The sequence below is a fragment of the Heloderma suspectum genome, chromosome 6 (assembly GCF_057233095.1).
Source record: "Heloderma suspectum isolate Gila_16-S chromosome 6, 16-S_ref, whole genome shotgun sequence".
NCBI lineage: Eukaryota > Metazoa > Chordata > Lepidosauria > Squamata > Helodermatidae > Heloderma > Heloderma suspectum.
In genome coordinates this window covers 123,427,988-123,445,242 of record NC_139463.1, presented here as the reverse complement: position 1 = coordinate 123,445,242, position 17,255 = coordinate 123,427,988, and the positions used below count along the sequence as shown (strand labels likewise).

General features: G+C 46.5%; 1 protein-coding gene, 1 long non-coding RNA gene and 1 gene segment (V, D, J or C); 1 reads left to right on the top strand and 2 right to left on the bottom strand.

The window, feature by feature from the left end:
- Positions 1-17,255, bottom strand: part of LOC146342978 (immunoglobulin gamma-1 heavy chain-like) — a 675,086-nt gene that overhangs the window by 337,090 nt on the left and 320,741 nt on the right.
- The window catches only part of LOC146342982 (uncharacterized), a 197,270-nt gene that overhangs the window by 131,790 nt on the left and 48,225 nt on the right, over positions 1-17,255 (bottom strand). The gene's annotated exons all lie outside the window — the stretch shown is intronic.
- On the top strand, positions 1,435-16,906 carry LOC146342983 (uncharacterized). The gene is made up of 3 exons (XR_014783964.1): positions 1,435-9,411; positions 9,963-11,189; positions 11,417-16,906. It is a non-coding gene; the product is annotated as an uncharacterized LOC146342983 (long non-coding RNA).

Here is a 17,255-nt window from a genome sequence, read left to right as displayed (position 1 = left end):
CGTGATAGGCTACGTGACGATTAACGTAGCCTATCACGGCTGACTTTGCAGATCTAGCCGTGATAGGCTACGTTAATCGTCACGTAGCCTATCACGGGGGCGTTTTTTTTTCTTTTATTGGAATGGAGGAGGCGGCAGCCGGTCGAAAGACTGGCTGCTGCTCCTGCCCCGGACGAACACCCACCGAACCGCCGGCCGGACCCGCCACCGGGAGGGACATTCGACAAAGGTAAGTCCTGTCCCGGGGGTGTGTGTGCGGGGGGTGGGGGTGTGTGGAGAATTTCTCCCCGAAACTTGTTCGGGGGGCCGAACACGTTGGCGCTCGGCCCCCCGAAGTTTCAGGGAGAAATTCTCCGCCATCCCTACCCGAGGCTTACGGAGACTGATGGCAGGTGCACGGAAAGGATTTTTTGGTGGTACTTGTGGAATTATTTACATAAGTTCGGGGAGCCAGAAAAAAAATGGGGGAATCCGGGGCATGTGGATGGCGGAACGGGGCAGCCCTCAGCTCTGCGGAATCCTTGCAGAGTGGAAGCACTCTTCGCAGATTCGGGGACGGCAACGGATTCCCCACCCCCCCACGGATTCCCCACCAGAATGGACGGTGGGGAATCCGTACATCCCTAGATGTAGGAGGGCCTTGGATGTTGAGGGAAGGGAGTGCTCAAGAAAGTCCTCTTTACTTATAGTTCCTAGCAAATGTTACTATTGTTACTATATTATCTGAATACTATTATTTATATTATCTGCATGCAGTTTCTGTATCATCCCCCAACCTCAATTTCCTGATATAGTTGCTGTTGGCTTAAGGGGGATTTTAAAGATCAAGGTATATATGTATTGTGCTCGATGTGGATTAGGGATGTCAGAGAATTCTGTGACGGATCTCAGTGAGGCCAAATGCAAGTTGGCCAAATGCATTTGGTCCTCCGAAATCCATCGCGGAACGAAGCCCCTGCCTCCTCCAACCCACGAAAGTTGGGCGGCACGAAGCCCCCACCCCAGCCCACCCCACGAAAATCGCACGAAACAGAGCACTTACCTGCTCCCGTCGGCACCCACTTGTGAATGGCGGCCACCCTGCGGCTGCCATTCGCTTCTTCTTTTATGCCATGATAGGCTACGTAAATACATACGTAGCCTATCACGGCTGACGCAGGGATGCCTTTGGCGTCCCTGCAGAGGCCATGATAGGCTATGTAAGTATTACTATGTAAGTATCACGGCAGGCTAAAAAACGCACACCCGTGTATGCAAATGGCGGTGGCTACGGCCGCCGCCATTTGCGTTCCTTATTTTTGGCTATCTTAGTCTACGTAAATAATTACGTAGACTATTACGGCGAAAATAAAGGGGAACGCAAATAGCGTAGCAGGCGCTATTTGTGTTCCCCTTTATTTTCGCCATAATAGTCTACATAAATATTTACGTAGACTAAGACGGCCAAAAATAAGGAACGCAAATGGCGGCGGCTGTAGCCGCTGCCATTTGCGTACGTGGGTTTTTTTGTTTTGTTTTTACCCAGAGCCCTCTGCGGCCGGAAATCTGGCTGTGGACGGCTCTGGCCTGGGCCTAGCCAGCTGCTCCGTGGAGCCGCTGTGGAGCACAGCTGGCCAGTTGAGATTCCGGGGGGAGGGATGGAACGCCTCCCCCCCCATAAACATAATCCATGGAAAGGTAAGTGACTTTCGTACATCCCTAATATGGATACATAACATTGTTGTCATTATCTTTAGTTTTTTAAAAACAAAAATGTCCATCAAAGTTGGATTCAGAAGTGAAATTTGAAGATATCCACAACTGGAATTCGACAACAGTGGCCAGATTTCAAATTGTGAAAACATGCTGATATTTATTTTATGGAGTGACATTTCTGTGGGTGAAGACAGAAAACTGCAAGTGTGCAGTTTTTGATAGGGCTTTTTTCACTGTGGGAGATACCACTCCATCCTACACAGTGCTGCAGAACTGTGCAAAATCTGGTGACATGGCTGAGCGCTGCGGGGGGGGGGGGCACCTGTTTCCCATGCAGCTGGCTCATGGAGAATTTACGTAGAGTGCCCCTGAATGCAGTCCACCCGCCATGTATGGTGAACTGCCAGGGGCTGTCACTATTTTCTCCATTTTGGATGGTCACTACTTGCCCTGGTTTTGGCAGCCTTTGGGATTTGTAGCTGAACTTCTGGTGGTCTGAGGCAGTGCTGAAATTACAAAGAGAAAAGTAGGGCGGCCATTAATGAAAACTACAAGCCTTCTGTCTAGGGATGTATGGACTGTGTAAAATCCGCTCTGTTTGTGTTTTGCAGATTATCAGGTGCCTTTCATTCCATCATCCGCCTACAGATGGATGTGAATTTTTTTTTTTTGGTCATGTGGAAAAATATGGAAGTAATGATGTAAATATTTACATAAGTATTTGCATAAATATTTACATAATTTAACTCAGTGCGTAACATTTAGTGTATTGTCCCGTGTTCCATGCAACGTTTCCTCAGCAGAAACTTGCATATTTTTCTACGGATTAATATGCATACATTTCAGGAAAGTAAGAAAATCATCGGAAAGTCCATGGACTCTGCACGGCCCGAAGGGGCACTCCACAGTAGATTCCGCAGGTCGGATTCTTAGAAATCTGAGCTCATATTAATCCATTTCTCGAATTTCTATTTATGTCTCCCTGAAGTTCTAGCCAAATCATGGCTCCTCTAAAAAAAATAAGTTTAAAGACTTCTTAAAACAGTCATTAAGAAGGGGTTGTCGCAACATACCCCCCCTAATTTGAACACAGGTCCATGTAGAATTGAATTATTCCAGGGTGTTCATTTCTCTAAACATAAACATTAGTATCAACTACTTATCGAGAATGCTCGAGTATTGCAAAATTATTTTCAGTGCCTATCTCATTCAATAAAAAACAATGGGCATTCCATAAAAACAAGCAGTGAGTCTAATATACCAGCAGAACATCTCATACCTGTCCATATGCAGACAAAAATCCTGCTAAATGACCTTCAGATGTTACTGAAGAAACAACATTTCTGCATCAGCAGAGGGATTGAATATTTTCAGAATATAGATGGGTTTTTAAAATATGATGCACTTTGGTGGCCTCTCACAGCAATTGCTAAATGGTTAGATGGCATCAAAATAGGGGTGGTAATAGGAAAGGACAGGGTTGGAGCTCTAGACCCACCCTCAAACTATTTTTGTGGTTACTTCTATTTTCGTATTTGGTTCTCGGTTTGCTTGTTCTTTAATACGCAGCCTGTGATTTGAAGTCTACGAAAAGTGAGTAGACTCTGCTTTCTTTCAAAGCAAGAAAGTTAAGAATAGGAACAGACAAATTCATTGAATTAATTCATCAAGGGCTATTAGTCATGCTAAATGAAACCTCTATTCAGGAGCAATATACAGTACCTCAAGAGTATGAGCAGCAGGGTACAAACAATAGCGGAATGCCCTCGCCTTCTCACCCTCCTTGTGAAGCTGTCAGAGGCCTCTGGCTGGTTGTCTTTTGAAACAGAATGCTGGAATGGGTGGACCTTGGTTGGATCCTGCAGTTAATGTTGTGTTTCAGAGCATTCACAATATACGAAAAACAACACCCATTCATTCCATGCCAAGGCTTTTAACTCCTGGCCCAGACATGGTTAGTGGCATGAAACTGGCAATTTCCTAAGGGTGTACGAAACCCCGCTTACCTGGCTGTGCCAGGTTCTGCAGGTGGGGGGAGGCGATCCGTTCCTCCCCCTGGAATCCTCGATGGGGGGGGAGGCGATCCGTTCCTCCCCCCTGGAATCCTGCCTGGCCGGCTCCGCTCTGCGGCCAGGCTGCAGAGCCACTGGCCGGGCCAACCCGCAGCGGGGCCTTCAGCCGCTGCCGGGCTGCTGCAGATGCAAATGGCGTCCTGCGTAGGGGATGCCATTTGCGTCCCTACACAAGCCTGTGATAGCTTACGTAAATATTTACATAGCCTACCATGGCTAAAGCAGGGACGCAAATTGCGTCCCCAATGCCATTTGTGTTCCTGTTTTAGCCGTGATAGGCTACGTAAATATTTACATAGATGGCATTTACGTAGATGGCTACGTAAATATTTATGTGGCCTATCACGGCTAAAGCAGGAACACAAATGGTGTAGGGGATGCCATTTGTGTCCCTGCTTTAGCCGTGATAGGCTACATAAATACATACATAGCCTATCACAGGCCGGCGTAGGGATGCAAATGGCAGCCGCTACGATGGCCACCATTTGCGGCCGCAGCAGCCCGGCAGCAGCCAGAGCTGGCGCCGGCGCTGCCACTGCCACCACCACAGCCAGGTAGGCTCCATTTCGTGGGGCTTTTGCGGGGTGGTGGGGTGGGGGGCTCCGTTCCGCCATGGATTCCAGGGGGCCGAATTCACTGGAATTGGCCCCCCCGGGATCTGTGGTGGAATTCTCTAACATCTCTACAATTTCCTCAGCTTGTTCCCAAGGGTTTTTTTGCATAGGAATGTATCGTTGTGCCACCCCATGCACAATGACTGGAGCCCTGACAAGAACTTCCTTTCCTCTTGGCTTGGGAGAATTGCTCTGAGATGGCCACACTGGCACTCAAGTTATGCACAGTTGTGACTGCTGTATTTACAGCACATTGGCCAATCTAGAAGTTGTCTTTTTGTTTTACTCTATAGCCTTTGTTAGAAGCTTTGACTGCAGCTCAACATCTGTGGCTCCTGTGAGGAGAGCAGGATTGAGTCCCTGGGAATTCTCATTAGTTGTCAAAGGAAGTGGGGGGAGATATGCTCAGAAATGTAAAAAGACCCAGCATTTCAGCTTTAGCATATTTCCTGTTAATTTTCCGTAACAAGGGTGACCTCATGATATGCTAACTTGGTTTTTCTTGTTTTCCAGTTTTTAGTCTTGACACACACTCTTCCAGGGCAGGGCTTCCACTAGCTTGTCAAGTAAAATAACCAAGGATCTTTTCCCCTACAGCTACCTTTACCCTGTCTCCGAAATGCCTCTCCTCTGTTTTTGCCTCCCCTTAGCAATGTCATAACAAGTGACACATCCGAAGCAGAAGTTGCTAACGCAAAATGTAGTGTTGGCCACGGATGTGCGAACTCAACACTGTCCAGGTTCTTGTAGTTACAATTCTACCTATTTACAAAAGGGCCTTACAAACAACATAGAGTTACATCTAGAAAGACTATATTCCTTAAGCCTCAAACATCTGCAGAAGAGGAAGTTACATAGTGACTCTTGATATCAGATGTGAACAATCAACCATTATCTTATCTTTCTTTTACAAACATTTCTTTGACACCTAACTGAACTCTTTTGTCACGTACACAGTTTTATTATCTAGTCTAGAGGATCTGCTTTTTTTCCTGCTTCTTCAGTGGTACAGAAATGCAACAAAATAAATAAACAAACAAAAGAAAACATCTAGTCTTCCTTTCTTGCTCCTTAAAAAAGAAATGAGTGTATCAGTTAAATACATTGTGTTGCCAAGCAGTGTTGAACTTTTCTACAAGAGAAAAATTTTCGACTTTCAGTTTCATCGCAGAATTGAGATCTGAGTACTATATAAAGAGCATTTCCTTTCCTGCTTTTCTGCTACATGACCTCCAGGTGGTATGGTGGCATAGTGGGATAGCACAATGACACAAGTGGAAAAAAAGTGTTTTCTTTCACTTTCACAAATAATACTGTATTTCCACTGCCCTAAAAATAAATAAATAAATAAATAAATAAATAAATAAATGCCGAAAGTGCTCTTAGCCATAGAAGCGAAACTGGAGGGTCATGTTGCCATCTAAAGAACCCATAAACAACCATGAGTAGGAAACAAGTGCACAATAAATATCTCATGAAAAAAGCTCTTTGTAAGCAAATCAGAAAGTAAGTGCACATTCTTAGCCATAGGCATTCTGATGCCACAGGATTGCCCTGAATTCCCCCTCCTGGTGATGCCCTCTGCACAGACAGTAGAGCTCCTGTGCCTGGCTGCCTACCAGCCTTCAGCCCGCCCAACTCTGTGATTTTGCTGGGTCTTAAGAGTGCTTCTTTCACCCCCTCAATGATGAGTGCCCTCCCGTCCGGGTTTTCCGGGTGCCAGTCCAGCCCCTGACCCCACTCGCTGGTCCTCCGGGCTGCACTTGAGCCTCACTCGGTTAGCAGTCTGAAACTTACCTGGGCCTGTTTGTCTCTGTCCTGATTGCCATGTTTTTAAAAAACATGGCAATCAGCAGCCTGTGCCCATAGACTTATACATGACATAGCGCTGTGAAATTACAGTCTATGGGTGACCGTGATTCACAGCGCTATGTTGCATATACGTCTATGGGCACGGGCTGCTGATCACCATGTTTTTTAAAAGAAATGGTGATCTGGACAGAGACAGACAGGCCTGGGTAGGTTGCGGTCTGCTTGCCGAACACGGGAGGGGGGTCCGGGGACTGGCGAGTGGGCGGGGGGGAGGGCTCGGCGGGCACAGCTCGGTGGGCATGGGTGCTGGCAATCTGACAGATTTGCAGACCGAAACGGGTGCCCGCGCCATCCCAAATTTTAGCCTCAAGCTCTTACTGCCACTGCTAAACCTTAGGAGAGGCATTTCAAACATTTAGAATGGGGAAGAAACTGTGCAGAAGCCAAGAAACCGGTGGGAGATGGAAAACCACCTGGTGACATGAAGAAGGGCGTGAGGCCATCTGGAGGACCCTGGAGAGCTGGATTGGGACCCCTGCCAGCCCAGGTTTGGCCCCCGGCCAGTCTAGGTTTGGCCCCCGGCTCTGAGATTCAACACCCCTGCGCTGGGCAATCTGCATCAGTGGCAGGGCCCAAAAGGATGAGGTTAATAGTAATGGCAATTAGGGATGTACAAATCCCCCAGTGTCCAGTCTGGGGGTGTCCATTGTGGGGCAATTTCGGCCACTTGAGGCCCTGCGCAGTCCTCAGGAGCCCTGCCGCATCTGCTGGAGTTGGCAGAGCAGCTCTCTGGCTTTCTATAAAATGTGATACGCTAATGGCAGCTGCCACTACCATCTCACGGGAAAGTTACAGCCGTAAATGGCGTATGTTATGCCATTTGCAGCCATAAAGCACTGACTTTGACCTAAATTGCAGCTGTTTACTGCTGTATTTAGGTCAACGTCAGCGCTTTACAGCTGCAAATGGCATAGAATACACCATTGATGGCTGTAACTTTCCTGAGATAAGCTAATGGCAGCTGCCATTAGCGTGTCACGTTTTGTAGGAAGCCAGAGATCTGCCTCGCAGGAACGTCTCTGGGCCCCGAGGTGAGCGTGGCTGTTCTGCTGCAGACTCTGGAGATTGGATTCTTTCAATCCAGCCTCATTTGAGTCCATGGTGGATTTCTTCAGCATCCCTAATGGCAGTACCTGCAGCCCCCTGGCCCAGTGCTTTTCTTCACAGCGCCAGGCCATAAAATTTAAGGGGAGGCTGGCATAATCCATAGGGGCCCCGTGAGGCCTGTGGGGTCTGCCTGTGGGCCTGACGCATTCACCCGAGTGTCCCAAGAGAGAAAGCTCTATTTCTGGGTGCATCCCAGTAAGCGGTTTTTGTATTGACATGTACCACTGTGGTTGCTATATTGTAACACAATGGTTTCAGCTGGTTCAAAAACCTTTATCAGCATTTTACCTAGAGAAGTATCATTTTAGATCATTAATGAGATTCGGTGGGTGAGTGGGCCTTTTCTGTGGTGGCCCCCAAATTGGTTTTTTTTTATCTCTTTTGAAATAATTTCAAATTATTGTTACCGCTTTAAAAATGTTAAAATTTCTTTTTATATCTTTTATCATTGGTTTTATTGTATTGGTTTTTATTATGTATGTTGCCCTGAGAGCTTTGGCTACAGGGCAATTCATACATTGACATAATAATAATATTAATAATAATAATAATATTAATAATATAAATTTCTGCAGTCATAAATGACAGATTCTGCAATATGGAAACACTGAGGCACAATATGAATATTGGACAAACATGCACACATTCTTTGTATATTTTTATCTAGCTTACAATGTAAATGGTGTCATCTACATTTCCATGCTGGTGCAGACTTTGACAATATGAATTTATCTGTGTCTCAGTTTTATTTTTTGAAGGTGAAATTGCTAACCCCTATTACTACAATGGTCGGTTTGGGGTAAGACTAAATAGTATTTCCAACAGTACAGGTTTTGAGTGCCCAGAATAGCTTTGTACCTCAGGAGAAGGAGAAATATTATGCAAAATTGGCAAATGTACATATTTGCATGTGGTGCAGAATTTGATTTTGTTTTGCTTATACCAAAGGCTGATATGTAGGCAACTAATAGCTAACAAAATGTGGGGAAAGAGAGGCAGAAGTCATTTTTTTCCAGATAGTTGATAGACTGCTCTTGTTGGACTGACATTCTTGGTTCTGTTGCTTTCATTACATGAACATGGAGAAGAAAATCACCTCATGATGGCTTTTCCCAATGGTGACTGGTAGCTGTGGTTTCGGAGGGGTGGTGATTCCATTCTGGGTTTGAATTAGAACCAGCCAGAACTCAAAAAGGTGCTATCCAAGGTGCTGTGCCCTATCCCCAAATTGGATAGCACATTTACAGCACTGGCTCCTTGAACTAAAACCCAGAATGGAGATACTGCCCTTCCAAAACTGGAGCCTCCAACCTCCACTGGCTTTTCCACCTCACAGATGGGTGTGTGAATTGCCCCAAATTTCCATTTTGTGTGCTCTGGTGTCTCCCTCCCCATCGCTGCCCCCGCCCCCCAACACGATTTGTTTTTCATTTTCTTTCATTTCATCCCATCTGTCCAACCAACCTCATGGGCTCTTATCAGCTTCCTGCTTCAACTGTGGGAGGAAACAGAATTTGAATGGACTTCCTGACCAATAATTTTGGATGTCCTGAGAGAGAGAGAGAGAGAGAGAGAGAGAGAGAGTCAGACAGACAGAGGGAGAAGGGGGGGGGGAGAGAGAGAGAGAGATTGTGATGCCAGTTTTATTACTCTTTTGGCTGTTGTGTGGCAAGCAGAGCAGAGACACACAGGAGATTCACAAAAGATATGATATCTTTGGAGGTGAAGCAATGTACGCATGCCCACGCAGGTTGGGGTGAGACAAGACTCAGTGCTGAGCTACATAGGAAATTATGAAAAGATGTTAAAGTTTAACAGAAAGAAGTACGGGGATTTACTAGTGTTGTTGTTGAGAGGGAGAGAATGATTAATTGTGGGGATATGCCCGAAGCCCTGTTGCTGTTCAAAGGGATGATTCAGCATGGAGCATTGAACCTGGATGTTTTTCTTATTTATGAATCACCAAATGGGTGGCTCTGAAAGCTGTTCTCCATTGAGAGAGAAGAGAACAACACGTGTTTTCTCCAGGAGAACTTCAGGATCATCAGCAGGTGAGGCGCCATTGCTGACCCTCTGTTGCCTCTCTCTTACTGATTTTCCTGTATGAGCTAGGCTGTTGCTCCCTGACCGTGTATTCCCTGTGTCTTTCTGAGATCTGTCTGTGCTGGGAATAAGTAGACAGTAGGACAGGAAGGCCTGGCATGCTATGGTCCATGGGGTCACGAAGAGTCGGACACGACTGAACGACTGAACAACAACAACAACAGATGTGTATAAATTAATTTAATTTATGGACAAGACATGGACAATATTCCCCCCCTCCTCTCTTCAGCTCACAGCTCATGCTTTTAGCCATTACTAAAATAGCCACCACTCAGATAGATGTGTGTGGAACAAGGAACAGTATACAGATCTATAGAAATGACTTGAGTGTATGTTTTTGTTGTTCAGTCATTCAGTCATGTCCAACTCTTCGTGACCCCATGGACCATAGCACGCCAGGGAACCTCAAATCTGGCAATACAGGAGTATATGTTTAAAAGGACTGAGTGAAACATTTGGTGATGACATTTTTCTTCAACTTTTTTGTTCCAATGTTCAGGATCGATGTGTGAACCCAACTATGCTGGATACCTCCGGAGGACTCTTATCCTTCCTTATTTCCTCTGTGTTCTTTGTTTCTGAACACAGAAGATTTTGTATGGGCTTTAGTCACTGTGCTGCTGCTACTCCAGTATACACCGTGATGCAGTCCTATATGAAAACATGGAATATGTGATGGAAAAGTGTATGAAGAAGAAATACAGAAGTTACTGTTCCAAGAATGGAGTCTTGAAGTGAAGGGGAACGTCAAATGTCCATGATTATTTCATTTTTTGGAGATGAAGAGTTGGACCCTGATTCAGGCTGCAACCCTATACACACTTAACGGAGAGGAAGTCCCACCGAGTTCAATGGGACTTAGTTCCCAGTAGAAATGTATAGGATTGTACTGCAGTTAAGCTGAACTTCATTCCCATTTAAACAGATGGCACTGAAATTTGTCGTAACTTAACTTTCCGATTCGACGGGACCTAATTTTAATCAACCTACTCTGGATCTGACACAAAATGTGGAAGACGCTGATGGCACTCTCCTGATAAATTTTGAAAAGGTGTCTTACAATTTCCTCAAAAAGATCACAAAAGAAATGAGAAAGAGTTTGCTACTGCTGGAAGGTTTTTGAGATGTGATTTATTTCTGTGCAGCTGCTGTACAGGATACATCCCAGTACTATGCACCCATGTTTCACAGTGTGTAACAGCCTCACACAAACCATAGAGCTTGTCCAGTCAGGAGTTCTTGCTGGGGCAGGAAGTGAAAATTCAAGATGTCAGCAAGTGACTTGAACTGTGGTTGGTTCCAGACATACAAGGTCATACTGCTACCTGTCAGAAGGCATTGTAAAGCTATTCTGTCTTTCTCTCCTTAACAAATTTTCTGTGGTAAGAATACGGATGTAAGAAAGACACTTACCTTTTCGCGGATTCTGTTCGTGGTGGGGGGGAAGGCATTCCGTCCCTCTCTCCGGAATTCTCAACCGGGGGGGAGGCGATCTGGTCCTCCCCCCCAGAATCCTCGACGGCTGGCTCTGCTCTGCGGCGGCTCCTCAGAGCAGCCAGCCAGGGCCGTCTGCAACCGGATTTCTGGCCGTGGACTGGCTGGTGTGGACGCAAATGGTGGCCGCCGTAGCAGCCGCCATTTGCGTCCAGCCAGGCAGCCATGATAGGCTATGTAAGTCTTTATGTAGCATATCACGACTGGGCAAAAAACCCCCCAAAACCCCAGTGTACACAAATGGTGGCAGCTACGGCGGCTGCCATTTGCGTTCCCTATTTTTCGCCAATTTATCTTACATAAATATTTACGTAGGCTAGAATGGTGAAAAATAAAGGAATGCAAATAGCGTCCACTACGCTATTTGCGTTCCCCTTTTTTTCGCCGTTTTATCTTACGTAAATATTTATGTAAAATAAATCGGTGAAAAATAGGGAACGCAAATGGCAGCCGCCATAGCCACCACCATTTGCATATGCCATTTTTTTTCCTTGGCTTGCCGTGATAGGCTATGTAAAGACTTATGTAGCCTATCACGGCAAAGGCCAGAATGCAAATGGCGGCTATGGCAGCCGGTTGAAAGACCAGCCGCTGCCACCGCTGCTGCTGCCGAAGCCGCCGCTGTAGCCGCTGCCGTCCGGAACATCCGCCCCAGGTAAGTCTCATCCCGGGGGGCATCCGCAGGGGGGAGGGGGGTGGCAGGCCATTCCGCCATGGATTTCGGGGGGACCTCACTGAAATCCGTGGCAGAATTCTCCGCCATCCCTAGGTAAGAAAAGGGATGTCGAAGCAGTGGGAAAAATACAGGAGGGTTACAAATGGAAGACAACGACATCCAGATGCCCTGTAAAATTCCATGAATGAGGCAGAGCAATTGCACAATAAAAGCCTTGTCTGAAAGCACCCTGTGTCTTGAAGGAAACTGTCTTTCCTGAGTTGGACAGTTGGCATGGGAAGAAGAATGTGAGCGATTGCCTCGACTTTCCTCGTTCTTTTTTATTTAATTGCAAAATTGCTATACACAGAATTACCATACAGAAGTTCAATTTCATATTTATACACACACACACACACACACGGGAATCTACATTAAAAAGAAATATACATTCATTATAATCACCATAAGAGTAAATATTAATAGAAATAACCACCTGTGAAACACCAGTGTTTTCTTCTGGAAGACCTGCAAACTCTTAGGGTTGGATCCAGACCTCAATTAGCTGCACTCAGTTCCCACTGAAGTCAATGGGACTTAAATCATGGCTAACCATCACATTGATTTCATTGGGACTCAAGTGCAGTTAAATTACCCTGGATCCGCCCATAGTTATCCAGCAACAGTAGCATAACAACGAGTGATGCATGCCTGTACCAAAACCTCCACGGAGACAAGGCCTTATTCATACAAACTAACATTCCAGTCTAACACAAACGGTAATGACATGAGATGATCGTACTTTATTTTTTGATGGAAATTCCCTTCTGCAGCTTTCAGGGAGAACACATTCTAGATGTAATTTACCTCAGTTCCTAAACTCTGACCCTTATTAACCCTCCACCTATCAATGGACCAACCCTGAACACGACTGATTGGAAGTAGGGTTGGAATGAGGCGTTCAGTGGTGGACTCTCACAGCTGCTTTTCCACTTACAAATGAGCAGTGGGTGATGCTGGTGGGGAGAGGGGAGTAAAGAAGTGGGAGTGATCTTCCAGATGTGTCTTGGCCTTTGAACATCTAGTTTCCCGCCGAGCCCCACAAATCAATGTAACATCAATGCGACTCCTGGAAAGGCATTTATCGTTAAGATTGCACCTTTGGGTCCTGATCGATGGGTTTCTCTGGGTGAGTAGGCCTTCTGATACTCTCCATTCTGGAGTCCACCTCCACCCCTCCAAGAAGGCCAGCCCCCAAACCTGGGGGACCTCCAGGAGCATCCTTCAACGCAGCTCGAGGAGCTTCTGCTGGAAAAACCACGACATTTCCATATACAAAAACGTTTGTAAAGTTGGGATGAATGCCTGTTTTGCCCACCAGTCCTAGCCCAGAATTAAATGAACAAGTATATTTTAGCTTTGTGCCATCTTGTTCGCAAGTTTGAAGTGATCGTTTAGACATAAAAACTGAATGGAGACCTTCAGACAACAGGAAATACTGACGCTGTCATGGGTCTCTTTCATCTGTCAAATGTGACCACTGCCAACTTACATGGGGGCGTGGGGGGGGGATGTGAAAGCAAATACTCAACTCATATTTCCTTGCAGAATCTATAATGTATATCATCCTGGTGTAGGTCATGTCCTCCCCGCTCCCTGTTTACTGCTTTTGGCCTTAGGGGGACTTTCAAAAAATCAAGGTGTATGTGAACTGCAGTGCTGGCTCCAGGTTTTTGAGGGCCCTTTGGGCAAGATGGCTCAGTGGCCCCCCTCCCGCAGCGCATCTGCCTTCTCGTGACCGCAGTCACCAGCTGCTCTTGCTCCTGCTGCTCTGCATGGCTGCCACTCACTTGCTTGACAGGCAGGGGGCCCGGGGGCCCGGGGGCAGCAGCACCTCCTGCTCCTCCCCCCCCACTGCCACTGTCTGGGCCAGAGCGAGAGGCAGCGGAACAGGCAGGTCACCATGGTGAAGAGGAGGAGCAACTCCCGGGGGGACTTGCCAGTGGGCCCCCGCTGGGGTGTGGCCCTGAGCAAGTGCCCGACCAGGCCGACTCTCGATGCTGGCCCTGAGGCATTGTCTAGTTTTTAGTATTTAAAAACTAAAATGTCCTTCAACGTTGATTTCTGAAGTGAGATTTGCAACTGGAATTTGAAAAAATACACAGTTCAATGTGACACAGTATGCTGATATAGAGATGTATAGATATTGATATCGATATTGATATAGGTATATAGACATAGGTATATTAGAGACAGAGAGATAGAAACGGAGATAGAGATAGAGAGATAGATATATATACAGAGAGAGAGAGAGAGAGACAGAGAGAGAGAGACAGAGAGAGAGAGACAGAGAGAGAGACAGAGACAGAGACAGACAGACACACTCACACACACATATGTATGTGTGTGTGTGTGTGTGTGTATATATATATATATACACACACACACACACACATACATACAGAGACACAGAGAGAGAGAGAGACAGAGGGAGAGAGACAGGCGGACAGACAGAGAGACAGACAGATAAAGAGAGAGAGAGAGAGAGAGAGAGAGACAGGCAGACAGAGAGAGAGACAGAGAGAGAGAGACAGGCAGACAGACAGACAGAGACAGACAGATAGAGAAAGAGAGAGAGAGAGAGAGGTAGATATAGATAAATAGAGATAGAGACAGAGATAGAGACAGAGATATAAAATAATTTTTTGTGGGTGAAGACAGCAAGTGCAAGCTAAGCAGGTCCAGCTTTTTGACATGGTTCATTTCACTGTGGGGGCTACCACTCCAGCTCCACCTGCCGCCATGCTGCAGAGCTGGGCAACATCCTATGACGGCTGAACATTAGAGGGGCCACTTCTGTTTCCCATGCTGTTCTCTCATGGAGTATTTGCACAGAGGGTCCCTGAATGCAGTCCATCTGCCGTGAAGGCAGCTTGCCAGGGGCTGTCACTGGTTTCTCTGTCTGGGACAGTCACTGCTTGCCCTCGTTTTGGCAGCCTCTGGGATTTGCCACTGAACTGTTGGTGGCTCTGAGGCAATGCTCAAATTATGAGGAAAAAGGTAGGGCATCAGTGAATGAAATCTACATGCCCTACCTGTTGTCTCCCCAAAGTTCCAGCCAAATCATACCCCCTGACTTCTGAAAACAGTACTTTTAAGAGGAGCTGTCACAAAGTGTAATTTGTCCTCCTGCCCCATAATTTGAGAACTGGGGTGTGTAGAAGAGAATTATCCCAGGATGTGCATTTCTCTAAACATTAGGTGACATCCAAAGTCAAGTGAATGGACTTCCCCTCCCTCTCCCCGCTCTCCACACGCAGCACAGTTCAGATTTTCTCTGGAGGGCCCCCCCAACCCTCAGAGCAGATTTTGAGGGCACGTAGGAGGGAAGGGGGATCCATTCCTCCAGTGCCCATTCCATTGGTGGATGGACATCATTTGATTTCACCCATTAACATTAACATCAACTACATATCACAAACTTTGAGCATGCAAAGGTATTTTCAATGCCCACCTCATTCCATAAAACGATGGGTTTGATACAGACTAAGTTAGTTGCACTTTGATCCCACTACAACCAATGTGAAAAGTGAGGCATTACTTTCCTATGACAGCTAAATGAAACCTCCATATTCAGGAGCAATATACCTCAAGAATCTAAACAGCTGGGTACAAATAATAGCAGAACGCCTTCCTCTTCTCACCTTCTTTGTGAAGCTATCAAAGGTATCTGGCTGGCTATCTTTTGAAACAGAATGCTGGAATAGATAAACCTTGGGTTGGTCCAGCAGTTTTTTCTGTGCTTTGGAGCATTCACAATATTGAGCACCCATTCTTTCCATGTCGAGACTTCTAACCTCTGGTCCAGACATACGTAATGGATGAAATCTGGCAATTTGAATTTCCTCAATTTGTCTCCAAAGGGTTTTTGCATAGGAATCTATCACCATGCTGCTACCATCCCACACCTGATGAACTGAGTCTTGACAAAAACATCCTTTCTTCTTGGCTTGTCGGGAAGTGCTTTGAGACAGCCATCCTTTTTATTCTGCAGCCTTTGTTAGAAGCTTTGGATACAGCTCATCCGCTGCAGCATCGCTTACTCTTCTAAGAGTAATGCAGAACCGTCACACAATTTTTGTAGAATAGTTTATCATTGTTCCACCCCACACCAACCTCACAGTGATAAGTAGTTTAGCAAAAACCCATATAACGTCTCACATCCTATTAAGAACAGTGTGAGAATTCAGTCTGGTTCAGGGGGAGATGGGGAACATAACTTCGTAATTCTTTCTCCTTTTTGACCTGCAACAATAGTGAGAAAACAACAGTGTCCTTTTAGGACTTTGGCGGGATCCCATGACTCAGTTTGTTGGGTCAGCTGGTGACGTTTGATGTCTTGGAAATGGGAGCCTTGGTTTCAAGCCTCACCCCAGCTGTGGTCAGAATGGTATATCTCAACAGAAAAGAGTTCCATTGTACTGACATCGATTACAATTCTGTCCCCACCACAATGGCTTGCCAGTGGGGACTGGCAGGGCAACCCATCTTGCATGAGTCAAAATTGGTCCAAGAGTGTGCTCAGGTGCTCCGAAGAGCAGCAGGATTGTGTCTCTGAGCATCCCAAGTATCTGTCAAAGGAAAGGAGTGAATGCTCATACATTTGATAAGTTACTTTTCAATTTTAGGAAGTACCCTGCCAATTTTCCATAATAAGGGACTCACAATGTTGAGCTACCTTGGGTCCTCTTGTTTTGCGGTTTGAGTGCACAGCCTTGGTAGGGATGTCAGAGAATTTCCCCCCCGTAATCCGTGGTGGAACAGCCTCCCCCCCACCACCCTGTGGAATCCCCCCAGAACGGAGCATACCTGACAGTGGATGAGGCTCTGGCGGCAGCTCCGGCAGTGGTGGTGGATGCGGCAGCAGATGCGGTGGCGGTTCCGGCTGGTTTCCCAGCTGTTAACGGGCTGCTGCGGCCACCATTTGCGTGGCTGCCTTTGTTCGTTATAGGCTACGTAAATACTAGGCATGTACGAAAGTCACCTGGCCCGAAATTTGATTCGCGGTGGGGGGGGAGGCGCTCAATCCCTCCCCCCGAAATTCTGGCTGGGGGGGAGGCACCCCATCCCTCCCTCCCGAAATTCTGGCCAGGGGGAGGTGCCCCGTCCCTCCCGCCGCGAATCCTGGCTGGCCGGGAATGCAAATGGCGGCGGCCGTAGCCGCCGCCGTTTGCGTCCCTGCAATCAGCCGTGATAGGCTATGTAAATGTTTACATAGCCTATCACGGCTGAGTAAAAAAAACAAAACAAAAACTCATGCGTACGCAAATGGCGGCGCCCATGGGCGCCGCCATTTGTGTTCCTTATTTTGGCACGTGTAGTCTACGTAAACATTTACGTAGACTACGGCGAAAATAAGGGGAACGTAGCATCTACGCTATTTGCGTTCCCCTTATTTTCGCTGTAGTCTACGTAAATGTTTACATAGACTACACGTGCCAAAATAAGGAACGCAAATGGCGGCGCCCATGGGCGCCGCCATTTGCGTACGCACCGGTGTTTTTTTTTACTCAGCCGTGATAGGCTACGTAAACATTTACGTAGCCTGTCATGGTATTTTTTTAAAATCTAAAAAACCAAGAA